The sequence below is a fragment of the Felis catus genome, chromosome C1 (assembly GCF_018350175.1).
Source record: "Felis catus isolate Fca126 chromosome C1, F.catus_Fca126_mat1.0, whole genome shotgun sequence".
NCBI classification, from domain to species: domain Eukaryota; kingdom Metazoa; phylum Chordata; class Mammalia; order Carnivora; family Felidae; genus Felis; species Felis catus.
Window position 1 is genome coordinate 164,538,284 of NC_058375.1, and position 22,421 is coordinate 164,560,704.

General features: G+C 42.5%; 1 long non-coding RNA gene across 1 annotated transcript in view; it reads left to right on the forward strand.

Moving 5' to 3' along the window:
- LOC109502750 overlaps nucleotides 1-18,038 on the forward strand; it is a 104,796-nt gene extending 86,758 nt beyond the window's left edge. Inside the window, exon 5 of the long non-coding RNA XR_002744853.2 lies at nucleotides 11,320-18,038. This is a non-coding gene — a long non-coding RNA (uncharacterized LOC109502750). The remainder of the gene's footprint in view (nucleotides 1-11,319) is intronic.
- The last annotated feature ends 4,383 nt before the right edge of the window (nucleotides 18,039-22,421 follow it).

The window sequence follows — 22,421 nt, forward strand, 5'->3', positions numbered from 1 at the left end:
GGGTCATTCTAATACACACTGAAGTTTGAGAACCATGGAAACAGGTGAAGAATTCCTAATTGAATTAATATGGGAATATATAATGGGAAAGATGAGAGGTGGGGAAATGGTGATCCAAACCCTCCAACGAAGATGAGACCAAAGTTCGGTTCTCGAAGCACGAAGCCTGTTGGTCTCCTCTCCTTCTGGAATCTAACGCACGTCTTTAGTGTCCCGTTGAATCCAAACACCTAGGAATACTGCCCCCAACGTTGACACCATTGTTATGGAAGACTCTGATATGTTCGATGATGATCAGCTTTATAGTGGAGTTTCTGATAGCCCATTGAAGGGAAACACCGGACCGCTGAATGGCTAGAGAGCTTTCTAGTACCTTCTGTAAAGTATTCCAAACCAGCTAGAGAAAGGAAAACTTTGGAGTCGTACCTGTGATAGCTTTTAGAAGACCATTATGGAATGTAATCACAAGAATCTATTATTAGGAGGTTAATAATTTGCTTGCAGGGGGTTGTGGCACATGTGTCTCTCTGGCTGAAGGTTGTCCGACACCTTACCTCTTTACCCTTTCTGAAATGTGCTTGGCACAGCTCCCTCTTAAGGATCAGGATTGAGTAACCACTGCCCTTGGTGGAAAGCTTGCTATCTGCTGAACACATTGTAACATACCAATTTCTCGTTGAATTCTTGTCACAACTCCACAAAGTAGGTGCTTTTAATTTCCCCATGTAATCGTGAAAGAAAATTATGTTGAGGCTTCACTCACCCAGATTCCTCAAGCTAGTAAGCGGTCGCCCTAAGATTAGAACTCCGGATGGTCTGACTCCAGAGACCATGGGGTTAAACAAACCTCCCCCTTCCTGAAGCCCTAAGCCGAAGGCTGCCTCCCTCCGGGGTCTCCGTAGAGACCACCTTTCGTCTTTATGCCACTGCTAATAGTACTACTGATAATTTGCAGAATATTTACATGCGTTGTCTCATATTATCAGCTCAGCAGCCCCGTGAGGTAGGCAATAGCGTCCAGATCCCTGAGTTACAGATGGGAAAACCAAGGCTCCAAATAGCTGAGCAGCCTATCTGAAATCATGCAGTTAATACGTGGCTGAGTCAAGGATCGGATCGGGAAGTGCAGTCATAGTTAATACACTCCATTCTGCCACTTTGTGTATCATGGCTTGTTCCCACATTATTAGGTTGATATCTGTGGTTGTCAGATATCAATGGCAGATCTTCTGAGCTGTCAAGTGTTTTCTTTCGAATATTCAAAAGAAACCAGGAGTTAGAACCTTTAAAAAAATTTTTTTACATGATTTTATTTTTACATGATTTTATTTTACAAAACAAAACTAATACATGCTTGTAATAGGAGTCCAACAATTCAGAAGCCTGTTAACCTTTTTATAGCCCACATAGCATGCACCATGTTGTCTGACATAAAGTAGATATTTAATAAATAGAGTAGATGTAAATAGATATTGATTGACTTCACATACAGGCACTAAGTTCACAAGTGCTCAGTGAGCACCAAGAACGGTGCTGGCGGGTTTTGGGGATGCAGCTATGGCCTCTGTCCTCATAGAGAACACGTAATCACGTGAAATGAGTGGAATAAAGGGGGAAGGATGGGCACTGGAGGAGGCTGGACCAAGGGAGGGACCAGATTTTGAGCTTTCAGGGAAGACCTCTCAAGGCATGGTATATTGTAACCAGACCTAAGTTCTCTATCTGAAGTCTTCTTGCTCATTTCATGATCTTAATTTGATCTACAAATGAAAACGCCCTCTCGCTGACTCATTCATTCTTTCAACAAATATTTATTAAGCGCCCACTAAGTGCCAGGTTCTATAGTTGGCTCTGGAGGGTTTTTTTTTTAAATATACAACTTCATGGGGCGCCTGGGTGGCTCAGTCGGTTAAGCGTCCGACTTCAGCTCAGGTCACGATCTCGCGGTCCGTGAGTTCGAGCCCCGCGTCGGGCTCTGGGCTGATGGCTCGGAGCCTGGAGCCTGCTTCCGATTCTGTGTTTCCCTCTTTCTCTACCCCTCCCCCATTTGTGCTCTGTCTCTCTCAGTCTCAAAAATGAATAAACGTTAAAAAAAATTAAAAAAAAAATTTAAATATACAACTTCAGGGGCCACCTGGGTGGCTCCGTTGGTTAAGCGTCCAGCTCTTGATTTCGGCTCAGGTCATGATCTCACGGTTTGTGGGATCAAGCCCTATGTTGGGCTCTGTGCTGAAAGTGAGAAGCCTGCTTGGGATTCTTTCTCTCCCTCTCTCTCTCTCTCTGCCCCTTCACCACTCCTTCCCCCCCAAAATAAAAAATAAATTCAAAACAAATTTAAAAATACATACAGCTTTATTGAGATAGAAGTCACATACCATATAATTCATTTGCTTAAAGTGTACAATTCAATAGCTTTTAGGATATTCACAGAATTGTGAAACCATCACCACAATCAACTTTAAAGCCTGTGCATCACCCCAACCAGAGACCCTGGAGCCAACAGCAGTCATTCCTCATTTTCCCCCCAAGCCCCTCTGCACTAGACAACACCGATCTACCTTCTTTCTCGATGGATTGCCTATTTGGGGCACTTTAATTGAGTGGCACTTCATAATACGTGATCTTCCGTGACTAGCTTCTTTTGCGTGTATGTTTTCAAGGGTCATCAGTGTCATGGTATGTGTCAGTATTTCATTTCTTTTTACTACCGAATAATATACCCTGGTGCCACTTTTTATTTATCCATTCATCAGTTAACGAAAATTTGGATCGTTCCACTTTTTAGCTATTAGGCATAATGTTGCTGTAAACATTCATGAACAAATTTTTGCGTGGAAACATGTTTTCATTCCTATTTCTCAGAATTGCTGAGCCATATGTTTAACCTTCTGAGGAACTGTCAGATTGTTTTCCCAAATGGCGGCCCATTTTACATTCCCACCAGCAATGTGTGAGGGTTCCTTCCAACTTTGCCACCTCTTAACCGACACATATTATTATTTGTCTTTTTTGCTTGGAGCCATCCTGGTGGGCGTGAAATGGTATCTCATTGTGGTTTTGATTTGATGGCTAATCTGGAGAGTTTTGAGCATTGTGGTGACACAATCTGGCTTAGGATTTCAAACAATCTGTCTGGCTAAGAATAGCCTGTGGTGGGGGAAAGGGAGGGAGCAGAGAGGGGGAACCAGTTAGGAAGTTCCTGCTGTAATCTGAGTGGGAGATGGTGGTGGAAGTTGAGAGAAGTGATGCGGAGTCCTGGAATCCGTAGAGCCCCCCTGAAAGGAGTATGGGATTTCTGGGTTCTTTACAACACAAATATACCATCATTGTCCTCTGAGAAACTAAAGAATGCGTGAGCCTTAGTTTTTGTACTAAAGCAATGCAGTAGGGAACTGTAGTGTTAGTGATGAGCATGGCCATGGGGATCTGTCAGAAACCTGAAGATAGAGACTGGGCTCCCTCTATATGGGTTTGGGTGACTTTGAGGACATCATTGAAGATGTCTATGCCTCAATTCTTATCTGAAGAAAGGAAACAATTTCTAACCCTTCTGGGTTGTTGTCAAGGAGGTACCTGGGAAAGCCAACACATGATGGTGATTTTCATGGACCTCGAGAAGAGAGAAGAGTTTAAGAGGGAGTCAGTGGCAAAGAAAGAGAAGTGCTCTCTGTTTGGTTTAGAATCAACTTTGAGATTCAATTGTCATTCATATTCTTACATTCGAAGGTTTTTTCCCTTCAACCTTCTAGAAAATGCAAATTCTTCTGAAAATATTTTATGGGAAAATGTAACATTACTTTTTTGCAATCCTGGAACATATGACAGTCATATGATTTGGTCTAAATAAATTGGCTGGAGGCGTGTATCAGTGAATTAGGGGCTGTAACAATCAATGGTTTTCGGTCTAACCTGGTACAATGTCACTTAGAGGTTGTCATGTCTCTGGAAGATCTAGTTGATCAATCAAGTTAAGGCTGATGTTTGAAAGGCAAGGCACATTCCCATTCCATGTTGATAGAATTCTCCCTTACTGAGCGCCCTCTGTAGTCTGTAGAAGCCAAACACACAAATGGTTCCTGGGCAGGCAGGGGGACAAGATCCTACTCACCACATTCACATTTAGGTGGAATTTACCTTTGAATATGATATCTATTAAGTTCATAATGGCAATTTAAAAATGTCTACATAATGGATGACTCACCTTTTCAGCTAAAAGTTTGGTTGCTTTACCTTTGCTGTCTGCTTCTAATTTTTTTTTTTTAATTTTTTTTCAACGTTTTTTATTTATTTTGGGGACAGAGAGAGACAGAGCATGAACGGGGGAGGGGCAGAGAGAGAGGGAGACACAGAATCGGAAACAGGCTCCAGGCTCCGAGCCATCAGCCCAGAGCCTGACGCGGGGCTCGAACCCACGGACCGCGAGATCGTGACCTGGCTGAAGTCGGACGCTTAACCGACTGCGCCACCCAGGCGCCCCTGCTTCTAATTTTTAAAGTAAAATGTATAGGGGCGCCTGGGTGGCTCAGTCGGTTGAGCGTCCGACTTCGGCTCAGGTCATGATCTCACGGTCCGTGGGTTCGAGCCCCGCGTCGGGCTCTGTGCTGACCGCTGGGAGCCTGGAGCCTGTTTCGGATTCTGTGTCTCCCTCTCTCTCTGACCCTCCCCCGTTCATGCTCTGTCTCTCTCTGTCTCAAAAATAAATAAACGTTAAAAAAATTTAAAGTAAAATGTATAATTTGGTTTCTGTACTAGTTACATGTTTGATTTATCAAATAACATAAAAATGTGAAAGTGGGTATCACTTTACAGTTACAAAACTAACAATAGTACCTATAAATCCTTGTATGTATTCACCCAGCTTACAGAGTGAAAAGTATACACCTTCTGCTTTCTTTTTTTCTTTTTTTTAAGTTTATTTATTTTGAGAGAGAGAGAGAGAGAGAGAGAGAGAGAGAGAGAGAGAGCTGGGGAGGGGCAGAGAGAGAGGGAGAGAGAGAATCCCAAGCAAGCTCTGCGCTGACAGGGCGAATGCAGGGCTTGAACTCAGGAACGGTGAGATCATGACCTGATCCAAAATCAAGAGTCCGGCACTTAACCGACTGAGCCACCCAGGTGCCACTAGACCTTCTGCTTTCTTGATATGAGTACAGAGTTTTGCGATGTGAGCGCAAGAATTATTCTTATTTGGTGAGAAAATTTGACTAGCCCTACTTGCTCCAGGTTTTCCCAATTTCTTGGCTATTTTGAGTTGGGGATGTAACGGAGAAGGGGAGTGATTTGCTCTTTTCTTTAGGAATGCTTCCTTGTGGCAAGGGTATTCTTATTGGTCCAGAGATGGCATGGCTGGTGTTGCAGAGACTGGGTAGCTATTCACCAAGCTCACTTCCCTTTCTTTTGGTGCACACAGTCTACCTTGCCATGTCTTTTAGTTCTATATGGTCATGTGGCTGAGTTTTGCCCAACTGCATGTGAATGGACCTATGTTTATTCCAAAAATGCATATGTGGTTTAACATTATGAAAGCGATTCTGTTACTCACCATATTAACATAAGAGGGAAAAATGCGTGGTCTCTTGAGGGATGCCCCAAAAGGATTTGATACAATTCCATATTTATTTTCTGATCTTTAAAAAAGTAACTTAAGGGGCGCCTGGGTGGCCAGTCGGTTAAGCGTCCGACTTCAGCCAGGTCACGATCTCGCGGTCCGTGGGTTCGAGCCCCGCGTCGGGCTCTGGGCTGATGGCTCAGAGCCTGGAGCCTGTTTCCGATTCTGTGTCTCCCTCTCTCTCTGCCCCTCCCCCGTTCATGCTCTGTCTCTCTCTGTCCCAAAAATAAATAAACGTTGGGAAAAAAAAATTAAAAAAAAAAAAGTAACTTAAAAGGAGAATTCCTTTAAGGTATTAAAGGGATCTTATTTCTTGGCAGCTGTTATTCTGCTCATTACATATCTTTTGGTAGCCAATGGCAAGAATTCACCTTAAAGCAGCTTACTATTTGGTTACTTAAGAACAGTTCTGACCATTGCCATTTACTAAAGCGAAGATTCCAAAGAGGAAAATAGTTGGCTTATTTGAAGTTTGTTCTCTGTTGCGAGAATCTCTGTATGTTACCAGGGAGAAGAACCTTGATCCCAAATCATTTTTTGGTTTGACATTAGATACAGGGACCAAACCTTAAGCGTTGCTCAAGAGTCCCCGTATTTCTTTCTTTCTTTTTTTTATTATTTTTTTTAACGTTTATTTTTAAGAGAGAGACAGAGCATGAGTCCCCATCTTTCATCATGACTCTAAAGCAGAGGTGGCTTTTGGGTGGGGCAAAGCCTGACGATTTTCAAGACACCAGTCCTGTGGTTCAGAGCTTCCCCACAGGAAGGAGCTTCGTGTGTCCAGCGTCTGTGAAGTGCGTCTCCTCCTTCACAATCTCACTCAAGCCAATTCATGAAAGTGCACTTTCCTGGGACTCATTTAACTTCCTCAATAAACTTTTCCTGCCAGGTTAACAAAAAAAAAAAAAAAAAAAAAAAAAAAAAAGGTCCAGGTTTCATGCCTGGTAATGGAATTATACTTATTTTTAAACTTCTAAAAATGTTTCTGTCGTCCTCAAATTGGCTGGAATTTCAGTTTATTCAGGAATTGAACACTCAAAAAGGAGCTTGCTGTATTTGGCAAATGGTACGAAAAGAAACATTAAACTATTAGCGCTTTAAAGTACCATCGAGGAATACTTTTATTCCCTGAATGCAACGCTTTGCGCGAGAAATGTGTCTAATAATTAGCTGGTAGACCAGATTACTCAGGAGTCTCTTCTGGTCTCATAAGTAAATAGGATTTCTTTGTTGTAATTATTTATTTTCCCGAGAGCCCAGAATGGCTGTAATCTTAACTACAAGTTTATCTGTTTCCTCTTTCTATAATGATTTACTGTGTATACCTAAGAGACCAGGAAACCTCTTCGGGTTTCCCAGTCTAGGCTTCCAGGAGATATTTCTCTTTTAAAGGACCCAGGTGTTAAGCCAAATCCCCTGTTTATAGAATGTTAAGGTTATGACACAGTCAATAAAAGCCTGGAAGTGCTGTTACTGCTGACATTGCACCCCTAACGCACGCCATTGTGCCTTTTATTTCTCTTTCACAATGGCGTGGAGTTAAGAAGGGAGTGTAAAACTTAACTTTGAATTTCCTGGCTTTTGTTGGTTTGTTGAGCAATCCTAATGCTATTGAAAATTTTCCCCTTGCTGGGTGGCTGTTTTTCTGGTGTGCAGTTGTGCATTGTATTTTTCTAAGAATTACAATGGTTTGGACACGTCATATTGGTATGAATGTAAACCGTAGATTGACCTTTGGCATGATAAGTGGAAGCAGAGAAATATGTGTAAAATGTGTGAATTCATTTGAACCTGACCGTGATTTCCAGTGGGGGAGGTGATTTCGTGTTTGGACTTTATTGGGCATCTCTCTCTTATTTTCCCCCTTGGGTTGGACCAGCTCAACATGGAATTGCTGTCCTTACTTGAAGGCAAACACCCAGGTGAAATGTGAAACCTTCTGCCATTGTCATGGTACTTCCAGACTTTAGAGAGCCCATATGTATCCTTTAGGACAGCAGACACCCCGCCAGCCCACTCTTTCTAGTGGATTTCCTCCAGAAAAGTGGCTCTGAGCTTGTGCATGTGGCAAGATAAGGTGATGCCATTGGCTTTTTCTTTTTATTCATGTATTAAAAATGGTTTATATTTATTTTTCTATTGCAAAAGCTACACATGTTCAGAGTCAGAAAGTTGTTAAGTAAAAAGAGGCAAAAAGAGGAAGGAAAAGCATTACGTAGTTAACCACCGCTAACAACTCAGCGTTATCTTTGTAGGATTTTTCTTACGCAAAACGTATGCATACCGTTTTGTAACCTGCTTTCTTTTAAGCCATAACCTCAAACATCTTTGCACAGCAATGATGGTATTTAATTTTTTTATGTTTAATCATAAAAGTGATACATATCTATAGTTTAAAAAAGGAAGAAAACATTACATGAGGTAATTTATGCTAAAGGTTTTAAACTTTGTGTCCATATATACATATATGTATATATATATGCATATAATGTATACACACCCACCAATTTTCCATTTATGTAATATTTCTTGATTAGGTGAATTATAATTTGAATGAGTACTTGTCTCTTTGTCTTTCCCTTCGACTTTAAGTTTGGTGGAACCATGTCCGTTTTATCACCGCTGTGTCCCTGGCACTGGTCTAGTAACAGCTACATAATAGGCTCTCAGTAACATAGCTGATAAATGAATAAATAAACTTTTAAATTTTCAGTTTTTCTCCATTACACACGTTCTTCCACATGTAACTTTGGCTACGTGTATTTTGTACATTTTGTGTAGTCCTAGAAATAGCATTTTGAGCCATGGACATCTGCTTTGAAAGCCAAACTGCCTGAATTTGTATCTTGGTGGGAACACTTACAAACTGGGGTATGCTTATGCCAAGGCTGGCACATGAGAGCCGCTCATGCACTTTTCTCAATTCCAAGTTCAGTGATCTTCTGTCTATAGCTGTTATTGGCCATGGTGGGGCTGTTTACACCATAGAAATTGGCAAACACTACAGATCAGGACTTTTTCTTTGCTCTTTTCTTTTGTCTTTTCTTCCTTCCTTCCTTCCTTCCTCCCTCCCTTCCTCCCGCCTTTCTTCCTTTCTTCCTTTCCTCCTTCCCTCCCTCCCTCCTTTCCTTCTTTCTTGATTGCTGGTTTATAATCACACCATTGCCATGACCATAGGAAAATTACGTAACCCTTCCAGAGCTTAGCTTTCTCCTGTGTAAAATGGGAATATGAAAGTGCTACCTCACAGTCAGGGAGATAGCCCTCACGGCCCTAGGAGGCGCCGTCCGCAGGGAAGTCTAGGTGAACTGTGCCTTCCGGAACTGCGAGTGCACAGCACTGCTCATAGGACACTTATGAAGATTAAATGGTTAATACATGCAACTACACAAGCACGTAGCCTGAGTACATACCAAGAACTCATTAAATGCAAGCAATTACTGTATTACGTGATTATAGGCGTATGTATTATTTTAGGTGTTTCCAAATGTTCTTCACAAGTGTTGTACCCATTTATGCTCTCCCTACCAGTTTCCTCACTCCCTTGCCATGAGTTAATATTATCGGTCTTTTCCCCAGTGGAATTGCTGAAAAATATGTAATTAGGCATTCATTTGCATTTCATTGATTGTTGGTGAAGCCAGGCATCTTTTTGTTTGTTTGTTTATTGGCCTTTGGGCTTCTGTGAATTATCTATTGGTGCTTCTTGACTATTTTTCTATTAGCATTATTTTCTTTCCTTTGTCTTTCTTCTTAAATCAATCAAATAAAATGAAATCGTGAGAGCTCCTAGCATCCTTTTTTTCAATATATACGTGTTGCAAGATTTGACTTTGTTTATATCTGGTTTGTGTTTGTTTGCAGATTTGTATGCCGTAAAAAATCATTACTATTTTTTGGGTTTTATGTCTTGCTTACTAAGATACTCTAAAATTATAAACATAGTCTCAAAAAATTTCAATAATTATGGCAGAGTCATGTTTGGACAGACATCTAGGTTCTTTTCTTTTTTTAAAAAAAATGTTTATTTATTTATTTTGAGAGAGAGAGCGAGCAAGCAAGGGAGGGGCAGAAAAAGAGGGAGAGAGAGAACCCAAAGTAGAATCTGTGCTGTCAGTGAAGAGCCTCACGTGGGGCTCGAACTCACAAACTGTGAGATCATGACCTGAGCCGAAATCAAGAGTCAGATGCTTAACTGACTGAGCCACCCAAGTGCCTCTAGGTTATTTTCATAATTTATCCCTTCTTTATCCATTTATTTATTGCCCTGTTTTAATTATTGTAATTATAAACACAAAAGTATATATAACAATGATAAATGCATATACTTATAAGTAGCTATTTTGCGATTATAAACACCTCTGATTTAACATTCTTATAACTCTTTTCTCACACATCTCAAATTATTCATCAAGGAGTGCCAAATTGTCCTCCAGAAAGGTTATACTATTCTCTACCCTCACTATCAGCATATGAAAATGTTACCATGTATTGGGAAAATAAGAAATCTACAAGCCAAACGTTCACGTTGAGATTTTGGGACACACTTTGTAGTGTTTTTTCTTGTAGGTAATAAGATGTCTCAATATCCTTCCAATTCTGATTTTGTTATATCTTCACCACATAAATTATCCAAACACAAAGACTGAGATGCCCTGCTAAGCTCTTTATCAGATTTGGGGAAGTAAGAACTGGAAGGGCAGTTCGCAACGCTGCCGAGTGTTCATCACGGAGTCCTGTGAAGAGACATCGCACAAATGCAAAGAGAGGCTAAGCAAATAAAGGTGCAGGCGATGTGCCTGTGAGGGAGCAAAGCCCACACAGACTGGCATGTGAATGCGAGACAATAAGAATGTGAGTCCTGAGGTTCGTGGGAGGCTCAGGTTCCAGGATGGATTGTGGGAAGGGCAAATGTGGTCTGAAGACGTCCAATCTATTTCGGGGGTGAGCTGTCACACTGCAAATGCACCAAAGGGTGTAGGCATGATTTCACACAACAGTTCACTCGGTGATTTACGTGGGTGCAGGCAGTGGGATCACATGAGGCTGGCGAGCCAATAGACAACAGACCTGCTTTGCCACGGACAATCAACCGACACTGAGCGATGTCAGCAGCCAATATGACTGAGAACTGGGAAGGCATAATAACGTTTACATTGATGTTTTCAGCCACAATTGCTACATGCTTTTTCTCTGCTATTGCAAAGATGCAGTATGTTGATCATACAATAAATTCCCCAGCCTTCATTCTTTAAGGATTTCTACCCCCAATTTGATAATTTCATAGCAGCGCTGTGGTTTGCTATTACTCCAAAATGGAATCAATATCTATCTTATATATATGGCTTTTCGGGGATCATTGTTTCTATTTCTCAAATGCCAGTGCCATTTAATCAAAAGATGAAGTTTTTCAAAAGGCAAGATTATATTGTCCTGAATGTTAAGTAATATTCTGTATGTATTAGACATTGATGAATATTTCAAGGAGCATCTAGGGGCCAATCCTTGTCTTTAAAATAAAGAAATTCAGCAGTTACACACACTCAAACTCTTATAACCGGACCAGAAAAAAAGATGATAATTTGGTAAGATAGAATTCAGCTCTTCAGATGTGCACTACCATGTTCTTCAGGGAGAAAGAGAAAATAAAGTTTAAAATAAAAAGGAAACAGGAGTTACATTCTAATTTTGATTTATCTTTAATTCTTACAAAGATGCAAGTGTTTCCTGGACGTCAGTGTACTTTCTGGATGAAGCTGGCAAAGACAGCCATCCCCACCAACGATGACGACTGTAGAATTTTAAAGGGTGATTGGTTATGGTGCCTAGAAGGTAATAAAGACAACTGGCTACCCATGATGTTCATCGAGGACTGGTTTGCTATAATTCCTCTCTGGGGCGGGATAAAGTGTATTTGCCCTTTCCTACTCCCCATTTGGACAGTAAGTCTAGGGGAGATGATGTGGCATAACAGAAATGCCATTAAAGCCCAAAGCAGGGCACTGGGCTTTACTTCTGGCTGGGCAATGACTACCTTTCTATCTTAAGAACACTGCTTCACTTTTTGGATCCCATGACTTCATCCCTCATCTCAGGGAGGTTTCAAATTCTGAGAAAATTCCAGAAATCTTTCTACTGACACCCTTGGGGAAGGCTGTCTTCTCTTTCAAGCTGGAGGAAATTTGAGAGAGCCACTGGGTGTAGAAGAGTCTGGGTTATTTCCAGCATGGGGTAAGGAAGAAACAGGAAAAGGTGCTGGTGTTTAAGGACCTCCAACTGCGAGAAGGGCATGGACCACGCAGCTCTCTGGGGAGGTAAGAAAAGGCTCAGCATTGTCTGCAAATTACTAGACTGCTGGATCCACGTGAGTGGGACCATGTCCACTGCGTTCGGGTCTGTATCCCCAGAACCTCACATCGTGCCTGGCATGTGGTAGGTTATCGGAGGCAGATTTACCATAAAGCAAATAAACCTTAAGCTTCAGGGTCCCTTCCATTTGCATTCGAAGAAACATTCACTTTTATGCCTAACTTTGTATTTGCAGTTTTATATTCATTTTCATAACGGGGTCTCCCAACCATTACAAACTTCAAGCCCCACACAACCTATACATCTGCCTCCTGTCGGCATGCAATAAACACTTATTGACCTAATGAGAAAAAAAATTTTTAAAAAAGAAAAGGAAGGAAGGAAGGATGAAAACGTAAACAAAAAAAAAGAAGAAAAAAAAAGAGGAATAGCAGCTGGGAGGATCAGATCCAACCTGGATCATCAGAGGCAGCCTTCTTAAACCATTCCCAAACATCAATAGACGATGATTTACCTCAATTAATTCAGACTGTTAAAAGCTTAGTTCTTATTTGACAACCAGAGGCTAGAGGCCAACGTATTTAAGCCTCTCCTAGAGCATTCTGAGAGATTGCAGTAAGGGTTGCAAGCATTTCCAGAGGCAGGAGAGGTGAGTATGGGGGAGTTTTGTGTTTGGCGCCATGCCAGGTACTTTCACATACCTCGTCCCACTTAATTTATTGTCCCCACTTCAAAGACGAGGCAACTGAAGGTCAGAAAGGTGGATCATTTTCCTTAAAGTCATGAGACTATTAACCGGTAAAGTTGGGATTTAAACTTTGATCTGTTGCGCCCCAAATCCTATGTGTTCTCCATGATTCCATGCTGTTCCACGGTGAGAAAATAGACGGTCTATTTGTAGGTTGTAAAAAAAATCTTAAAAGAAAAAAAATCACCCAGGAGAAAATAGGAGACTGAAGTGAATAGCGATTAGTGGACATTACGGATTAGTTGATGACTTTGTGACCAGTGGCATCCGTTATTCTGTTGCTTATTAGAACAAGACCCGTGCCATTCAGTGTAGACTGGGAAGAATCCATGCACTTGAGCCACAGGAACTTTAAGAAACAGTGCATTTGGAGGAGTGATTTGAAACAGAGCCTGAAGATGGTTCAAAGATCAAATCTGAGGAAGTCGTAATCAGAGGGATCAAAAAAAGATGTTGAGATTGAAGTGATAAAAAATAACTTCTTGGTGGAATTTTAATTTCTTTGTAGTTCCGCAAAGCTCTTAGTTATTCATTCCTTGTAGTAGGAAGTCTTCAAAGAAGTCATCTTTTTTGGACACCGCAGTGTGTGCAGGGCAGTTGTGGGAATTGTGGTGCATTCAGGAAACACATGCTGTCATCTCTTCCCATGTCACTAACAGGATGGTTAGGGGCCTTGATACATACAGGCCTACAACACCAGCCAACAGTCGCTGCCATGATGGAGGGCACATTATGAACGGGTAGGAAATACATGGTTACTTTTATGGACTTCCTGACCTTTTTTCTGTGCCTCACCGTTTAGAACGTGGTTTCATGTGCATCTTCACAGCAATCCTGTGAAATAGGCAGAGAGGGTATTGCTACTCTCCCAGTATGCAGGCGAAGAAGGAAAGGAGGTTGCAAAGAGGGGAAGTGAATTGCCAAAGGCCATCCAGCTGCTGAGTGGGAGTCCCACTAATTTCCTCAGATTCCCAGGCCTGTGTACATTTTACCAATCATTCTTTACAGAGTTACATTTTACTGGGCAGCGTCTGAAGTACCCAAAGCATTTTTAACAATGCGGCATATTTCCTAGTCACTGAATTGAGAACTAATGCACTATTTTGACTCATTATTAAAAAGCGTGAGAGTAGAAGTCTACGCCTTTGGAATTGGGATAAAGACTTGGTTGGCCACATCTCAGCAGTTGACCAGTGGTGTGCTAGTAAAGTGGCTCTGGGGGCAGGGGTGAGGGGTGGTTGGGTGAGTGTCTGGGAACAAATGTAGCATTTGCTCATTTCCATCGTGTAAACACTCCCACTGTAGCCAATTTGAAGCTACCAACAGTTAAAGATCTACTTCCGGGAATTCCTGAATATTTAACAAAAGGCTCTTAGCCGGTGAGAAGCTAGCCCGCTGCTGACAGTGGTCTCTTCTGTCTTTTCTACTCTTATTTTTGGACCTAAGAAGCATCTTGAGAGAAAATTCTGGACCTGACTTGAAAATCTTGAGTCCAGTACTGTGGTTATGCTTTCCCTTCTTTATTTGTGCCTGTCCATTAGGATACAAATTCATATTCTGTATCTCATTGATTTTTTAAAAGTGGCTTGACTTTATCTGTCTGACATACACAAGCTGACTACATTATTGATAATTACTTCTCCTTCTTAATTCTTAAAGAACAATGTACTCGTGGATCTGAAAGTCAGACTTCTAGGGCCGATAAGAAAGACGTGCTTTCATTTAAATGTTCTTCCTTTCCTCGTCATCAGCAACATTTCTATATAGGACTAATCCATTTGAGATCTCCACCTTTGCCGAATTTAATGTAGCTCAGTGTCAATGAATGTCTAATTCCGGGTTTCTGACTTTCTGGCGCTCCTTGCCTTACTGGCACTACCTTACCATGATTAAGTCAAAAGACCTGCTTTGTTCACGTTGCTCTGAAAATCTGAAGTGCAAGGTATCCATTCAGTTTTATTTCTCCCTGGTGGGTACAGCTCTCATTGGCTACTAATGAGAATTACAAATGTGGCTTAAGGAGAAACTCGTGCCTTTGGACTTGAGGGGCTGGTTATTTAAAGATGTATGGCCATGGCACTTAAGGAAAATGATTTATCTGTTTTGTTTTGTCCTCCTATAAATCAAGAATACAGCACAGCATTAAACATTCCTCAATATTTATGCTAATATAAATTTGGGTTTACATACTTGACACTAATTCAGGAGGAGCAGTGGTGTTAGAATAATGGCTACCTGCGACAGGGCACGGGTGTTCCTGAACGGCCACTTTAACTCTTTATTAGGCTGTGGATGTTCCCTTGTGGAGCAGACACGGCAGGTATTCCCCGTCTCAGGCACAGTTTCTCTGGTAGGTGCATTCTGACCATGCTTTCGGTTTTTCATTTGGTTTAGTTCGGGGCATTAGGTCAGCAACTGTATTTATAAATGTCTTACTAAGGAGTCATCCGGAACAGAGTGAAGCGACAGGACGAGCTCTGTGGGAACTCGGAACCCAGGAGGTTTGGCTGTGTCTGTACATCTTGGAACAGTCTATGGATCCGGCGAGCCAACACGTACAGTGCAGACATTTCTAAGGACAGGTTTCACGACCACTAACCTAAAATTCTTTCCTGCCGTTGTGTTGGCATCACCTGGAGGTGACTGACCCTCTCCAATTCCTCAACGCCTTTGTGCTTCAGTTTCCTCACAAGTAAAGCGGGGATACTCACAGGACTCGCCTGGGGAGGATTGCTGTGACAGCAGGCGACACCAATGCAGCACATCGCACACGGCGTATGCATGCAGAGGTGGGCTCAACACAGGTCCTCGGGCTTGGCGCTCGCCACGTGCGGGTGGAATCCCGATTGTGTCTTTGCACTCTTGGTCCCACTGGAGTATTTGTGAAAGTCCGTCGGACCCCAACAGTCACAGGCAATCTTCTGAGATGTTTTGTTAGAGCTTCCCCCAATTAGTCCGAAGGAGGAGCTGAGAGCCCGGCTGGGGTTCACTGCGCTGCAAGTGTCTTCAGTGCCTACCTGCCCTGTGTGAATCGGGCCAGTCTCTGATTCGTTGCCCGACTGGCCTTTGCGGAGAGAGCCCCGCAATGCTACTGTCCGCATTTCTTGGTGTCTGAGTGCATTTTTGATGTTACCTATCTGCATGCATCCCCCAAATGCACACATTTAATTTGGTACTAGGTTTCCTTTGAAGATATAACGGATGTGGACTGACCACCATATCGCCCATGAAAATTTGGAACTTCTTTGATTACTTTTGATGCAAAATACAATGAGAATTCAAGGCCTTATTATTATTCCTGCTAACCAGGAGACACGCCAGGTTTAAAGTCAGATTTGTTTCTGTGTTAATAATACATTTGTATTACCCTTCCTTGCAGTCCCCGTCTCTTCTCCTGCTATCTTCACTGTGAGTTTGCACTTGTCAAAATGAATAATATGCGGCATCAATTCAAACTCCACTTTTCCAGTGTGTTCAGCCGTAATAGTTTCACTTTGCCTTGATTCTGTTGATTGCTATTAAATCCTGGATTGCTTTAAATTCCGTGAGCTAGTCCTCAAAGTATCGCTTATAAATTGTGTGCATTTATTAGAATCTTGCTTAGAACAAAGAGCATCCAAGCTTCTGGAAACACTGCCTTCCACTTCTGCTCTCTGTGTAGAAGAGGCTATAGAAACACGTTTTATCTTTTGAGAAACAAATTGTGCAAGAAGTGAATATAATACATTGTTGGAGGTGGGATTTTTGTTTGTCTTGTTTTATTCTTTTATTTTCTTTTTTATCTGGTGGAGGAATAAAATAATCCAAACCCAACACACTTTAGAGAAGAGTGTGGACTGGGGCCAAGATTCATAATAAATTTCTTTGCGTCCATCTGTACAATATTGATGTAAATGAGGTGTTAGTTGAATTTATTATGGGGCATTGTTCCTAGGTAATTCATCTGGGTTTCAAAAGCCAACCTCCAGCTCTTTTATTCTTAGAAGTATGGTTGGTATAGACTACATTTTAAGAGATCCTGTCAAATAAGAGTGTTGCAAATACCAAGTCTATTTTTTTCTGTTTTAGAGAGTTGGACCTGCTTCAGACAACAGCTCATCCAAAGTGGAGTTAAGTCAAGCTGAGTGAGTATGGTAAATAAAATGTAGTGCCTGTCAGGTGTTGGATAATCACACTCTGCAAGTATAGCTGTGTACTGGGTGCTGGGCATGTAGCCTTAGGAGGCATCGTCCTAAAAAACACTATGTGGGAGGAAGAGAAGAACAATGAAGTTTGCCATGATGCTAATGAACTTTAAGCTTTAGGGTCCCTCATTGGTAAGCTGCTCCATCATCAGCTCCAAGACCCTGGGTAGGGTCCAGGTAATATGCTCACAGAGCCGCATGTTTTGTAAAGTTTGGACAAGTAAGATATTTAAATGCAATCGGTTAAGACCCCCGTCTTTGTCTACTCCGGCTTCCCCTCGATGCTTCCCCAGTCGGTAGCCAGTGTGCTTGGAATGGCCACCAGTAGTTTGGAGATGTAGTTGAGGGAAATTGGGTTGGGACAACATTTAGTTTGGGTTTCCTAAGATATATTTATGCAGCCTTCAGTCACTTCCACGTTTCGTTCGGTTATTGCTAACCACCCCAGTGGAGAAACTGTCCCAGAATACTTTTACTGCCCACTGTACTGATTCATTCACTCAGCATCAGGACACAAAGATGCAGAGTCCAGAAGTCATATCACAGTATCAACATGCTTTACAAGGCGTGGCATTAAAAATAAGTGAGCGATGAAGGACACAAGAGGTTTGAAATCTATAGAACCAGAAACTAGTCTCATCAATGGCTAATGAAAATGAAAGTTCTTTTCTGTCAAGCATACACTCAGTGATGAACCATATATCACTCTTCATAAAGCTATTGTTTGAGTTGAATTTTTGTGTCCCCCCACCCCAAATTCTTAAGTTGAAAACCTAGTACTCAGTGTGATGGTATTAGGAAGTGGGGCCTTTGTGATATGATTAGGTCATGAGGGTAGAGCCCTCACAAATGGAATTAGTACTTTTATAAGAGACCTTGGAGAGCCTCCTTGCCTCTTCTGCTATGTGAGATGTGAGATCGCAGTGAGAAGATGTCCTCAGTGAAGAAGTGAGCTCTCACCAGACAGTGAATCTGCCTTGATCTTGGACTTCCCAGCCTCCAGAACTAAGAGAAATAAATGTTTGTTTTTTAAGCCATTCAGTCCATGATATTTTTGTTTCAGCAGCTCTAATGGGCTAAGATACCCCCCAATTTATTTTTTCTTTTCTGACAAGAATGTGTGAAATAGAACTAATCATGATTCTTGTATTTGTGCAAACGTCTAGCCATATAATAAACAGAGATATATGTCTGTGTGCAATGCTTATTGAATCCTAGCTATCAATAATAAAAAGTAAATTTAGTTCAACCAAGGTAGAGCAAAGATTGAAAAGTCTTTTTATCCTTTCTATAAAAAATATATCACAAAATCATTGCCATATAAAGAAGTTATCAAGACTGCAGCCAAATAATATAGGAAAAATATTATAGAGGTATGCCGGGCAATTAATTAATCAAAATATTGTGCTATTTTTCTGGATTGTATGACACATGTGGCATTGGCAAGTTAAAAATGTGTAATCTGTAGTGATTTCTTTTCTCCTTCTACATAAACACTCACTTTTATTTTGAATAATTTGTGAGCAAGCATTGAATCTTTACTGACTCTGCATTGTTCAAGAAAATAGGTGGCTCAGTCAGTTGAGCATCTGACTTCAACTCAGCTCATGATCTCACCGGTTCATGAGTTCGAGCCCTGCATTGGGCTGGCTGCTGTCACCCTGTCAGAGCAGAGTCCACTTTGGATCCTGTGCCCCCTTCTCTGATGCTCCCCCACTCATGCTCTCTCTCTCTCTCTCTCTCTGAAAAAAAAAAAAAAGAATTTAAAACAAAGAAAGAAGGCAGGGAAAGATAACTAAGACATGGTCCTTTTTTGGCCAAATAAAGTGTGGCATGTGTATACTATAGGACCACATGCAGCCGTTGAAAAGAACATGTTAGTTTTTAAAGGTACTATATGGAAAATCTCCCTGTTTGAGTGTTAAATGAAAAAAGCAAGGAGCAGAACAAGCATGTATGGTGTGCTGTTTCTAAAGAAGAGGAGGAGGGGCGCCTGGGTGGCGCAGTCGGTTAAGCGTCCGACTTCAGCCAGGTCACGATCTCGCGCTCCGTGAGTTCGAGCCCCGCGTCAGGCTGTGGGCTGATGGCTCAGAGCCTGGAGCCTGTTTCCGATTCTGTGTCTCCCTCTCTCTCTGCCCCTCCCCCATTCATGCTCTGTCTCTCTCTGTCCCAAAAATAAATAAACGTTGAAAAAAAAAAATTTAAAAAAAAAAATAAAGAAGAGGAGGAGACATGCATGTTTGTATTCATATAGGCAAACTCTGGATGAATACACAAAACACTGGTATTCTAGTCTTTAAAGATTGTTTTAACGACTGTAAGAATTCGAGTCCCCAGAAAATATGGATCCACCAGGCCCTGGCTATGTGATATAAGCATATTAATCTTACTTAAGGTGCATCATAGCTGGGCATAATAGAATATATTCATCCCTTTTCCTAAGGAGCAAACTGAGCCTCAAAGAGGTTAAATCACTTTCGTAAAGTGAATTGGCAAGGCCTGGATTCACACCCCGATTCACAAGTCTTTCATGCTCTTGTGTGATTTCTTTTCTTACTCAAGGCTGCCTTTGATGTTTTTGACAGGTCCCCTCTGAGCTCTCTCCTACAGCCCTCACAGGAGATTTCCCGTAACTTATGACCTCTCCCTCATTTTCAGCAAACATTTTGTTGTTGTATTTTATTTCACATGGCAAGTAGAAGTGAGAATTTCTCCAACCCTTCCCCTCCGTCTGCCCCCTTCTCCTCATCTCCTGTCCCCTCATCTTAAGGGGGTCAGGACACCCTTCTGACCCTCCCACAAGCTAAGGGTCCTCCTGACTCCACCCACTCACTCACCTCTGTCAGTCAGCCCCAAGACTTGCAGAATTCAGCTCCCAACGCCTCTCACCCCCTGTCTCTCCTCCCTTCCCCTCTGCTCCATCATCAGCTCAGGCCCTCACCCTACCTGGCCTCCTTGGTCTTATTCTTCTTTAATCTGTTCCCAGCTGTGCTGCCATCTGAACAGTAATCTGATCCTCTTACTCTCCTGTTGAAAACTGTTCAAATTATTCATTCATTCATCTGTCTGATGAATCCTTACTCAGATGCTACTCTGACTTAGGCAATGAGGATCAGCAGAGAACAGAACAAAGTTCCTGCCTCACGGAGCTCACGTTCCAGTCGGGGCTGGGGGAGACAATACATAACATAAGTAAGTTAATGTATATGTGTGAGTATAAAATACAGAAATATCTATGTCATAGAGTGATAAATGTTAGGGAGGACAATCAGCAGGGTAAGGGTGGTAAGAAAGGGTGGGGGGAAAGGGAGTTTGGCATTTTATACATAGTCTGGCTTTGGAAGACCTCACTGCTAAACAAAATTTGAGCAGGAATTTGAATGAAGTGAGGGTAGCAAGCCACGTGTATATGCAGAAGGGCATTGTAGGTGAGGAAACGTCGGGAAAGAACGTGGCTGCTATGTAGGGAAATGGCAAGAAGGGTAGAATAGTGTTGCCCAGTGAGAGGGGGGCACGGAGTAACGGCATGGTGTTGGTGTAACATCACCGAGGGCCTTTGGGCCACTGAGATTACTCTGGTTTTTAGTCTGAGTGGTCAGGAGAGCTGCAGGGGGGTTTTGAGCAGAGGCATGATATGATCCGAGTTATAGTTAGCAAGATCACTCTGGGTGGTGTGCTGAGAAGATTTTGGTGGGGCAAGAGTGGAAGCAGAAACAATCAGGAGGCCATCAAAATGGAGGCAAGAGACGACGGTGGCTTAGACCGGATAGTGAGAAGTGGACAGATGCTGGATATCTTTTGCATGGTTCTCCGTATCCTTTAAGAGCAAATGCTGCCTGCGCACCATTTTATACAAGGTTCTTCATGATCTGCCTGCCCTGTACCCCTCAGGTGCCCCAGGGCTTTGCACCCGGAGTTGCCGGCTACTTTCTTCAAGGTGCAAACAAGTGACTCCTCCATTATGCCCCTTCTTCCTCCAAATCTAGGGGGACTATTCCCCCAGCTCCCTGTGCTTAGCTCCACCCCCCTGTGTCACAACTGTCTCTTTAGTGATCTGTTTCCCTTCCCCACAGTGGACTGTGAGCCTATCGAGAGAAGGAACAGTGCTGTTCACCACCATCCCTGCCTTTTTAAACCAGTGCTTGGCACATAAGAGGTGCCCAATAAATACTGTGTCATAGGTGAATATGTTCATTAACCTGGTTTGGCTTTAACTTTCTAATTCCCCAAGGAATAGCCCTCGAGCAGGCTCTCTCTGTGTAGGGACATACAAGGACAAAAGCCCTGGTGGGACTTACCTTTAGAACCTGCCACTTCGGGGAGCTTCTGGAGTAAGGCAGGGTTTAAGCAAATAAATTTTAAAGAATTAACCGTATAGGCAAAAGGAGCGAAGAGTTGGTTAAAAGAGCAAAAATAAAAAGAGTTACTATTTATAGAGTACCTACTGTGAGTCATAGCCTCTCCTAGTCTACAGAATCAGAGACTACAGTGGAAACTTATGGGGCCCTGTGAAGCCAGTTGACTGTGATAAGAACTCACCCATCCTGAATGGGCAGCGGTTGCAAGCACGGTGACAATGGCATTTGAGAAAGAATGTGGAAAAAGGTAGAAAGAGGTGGGGGCCCTCTGCCCGTGCTCCGTGTCACCATATGCAGGCACTACAAAAGCGCCCCATTCTTGGCCGACATGACTGCTGAGTGTCCTGAGCGGAGTTCACTTCTGTTAGTCTTCTCCTCAGGGTTTGTATCTCCTTGCCTCCAACGCTTCATCTGCATTGCCTCCTCCCTGGCGCACCTTTTTCTCTAGCTGCTGTTACTATAATTAGCTTCACGCTGGCCAGATCAGACAGCGCCTCACCTCAGCTACACCGCAGACATCTTGCTTCCTGCCCCCGCAGACATCTTGCTTCCTGCCCCGAGGCCCTTTTAACAACCACTGCGAGAGAGATGCCTGTGGAAACCTGTTCGCGAACACACAACCTGGAAGTGCCAGAGGGCAAGGCCTCACAGGCAGCTCCTGATCAGTGGTTACGGGAGCTGGCCCAGGCAGGTAATTCTTAGGTACATTCTTGCGGTTTCTCTGAATGTCCTGGTGAGGGTGAGCTTCATTCACCCACAGGATTGACCAACTGGACAACATAAACTTTCCTCGGCTTTCCCTCCTGTGTTATTGCCTGCAGGGTCTCACTCCTGTTTCCTGGGTTTGCATCTCCACCAAAAGCAACCCACTGCCTTAGGCTCTGCTTGGAAGTGGCAGTTTGGGGTAAAAGGTTGATGGGGAATCCTGGCTCGGAAACTCATGCTTAGTACCATTCAGTCATCTGGCCATTAGGGCTCCATCTTGAAGCCACATGACACATCAGCAGACAAAATTCAGAAAAGCCACAGGGCAGAGAAAGCAAAATCATCAGAATGGCTGCCCAAGCACCTTCTGTAACAGCATTTGTTTTCACTAGATATTCTAAAAGTTACCTTCCAGCATCAATAGGTCAATCCATTCCTTTTTTCTGTAATATGGACACAGACCCTACTGAGACCACCTTTTCTCAGAAACAAATGACCTCAAGCTGAGGATC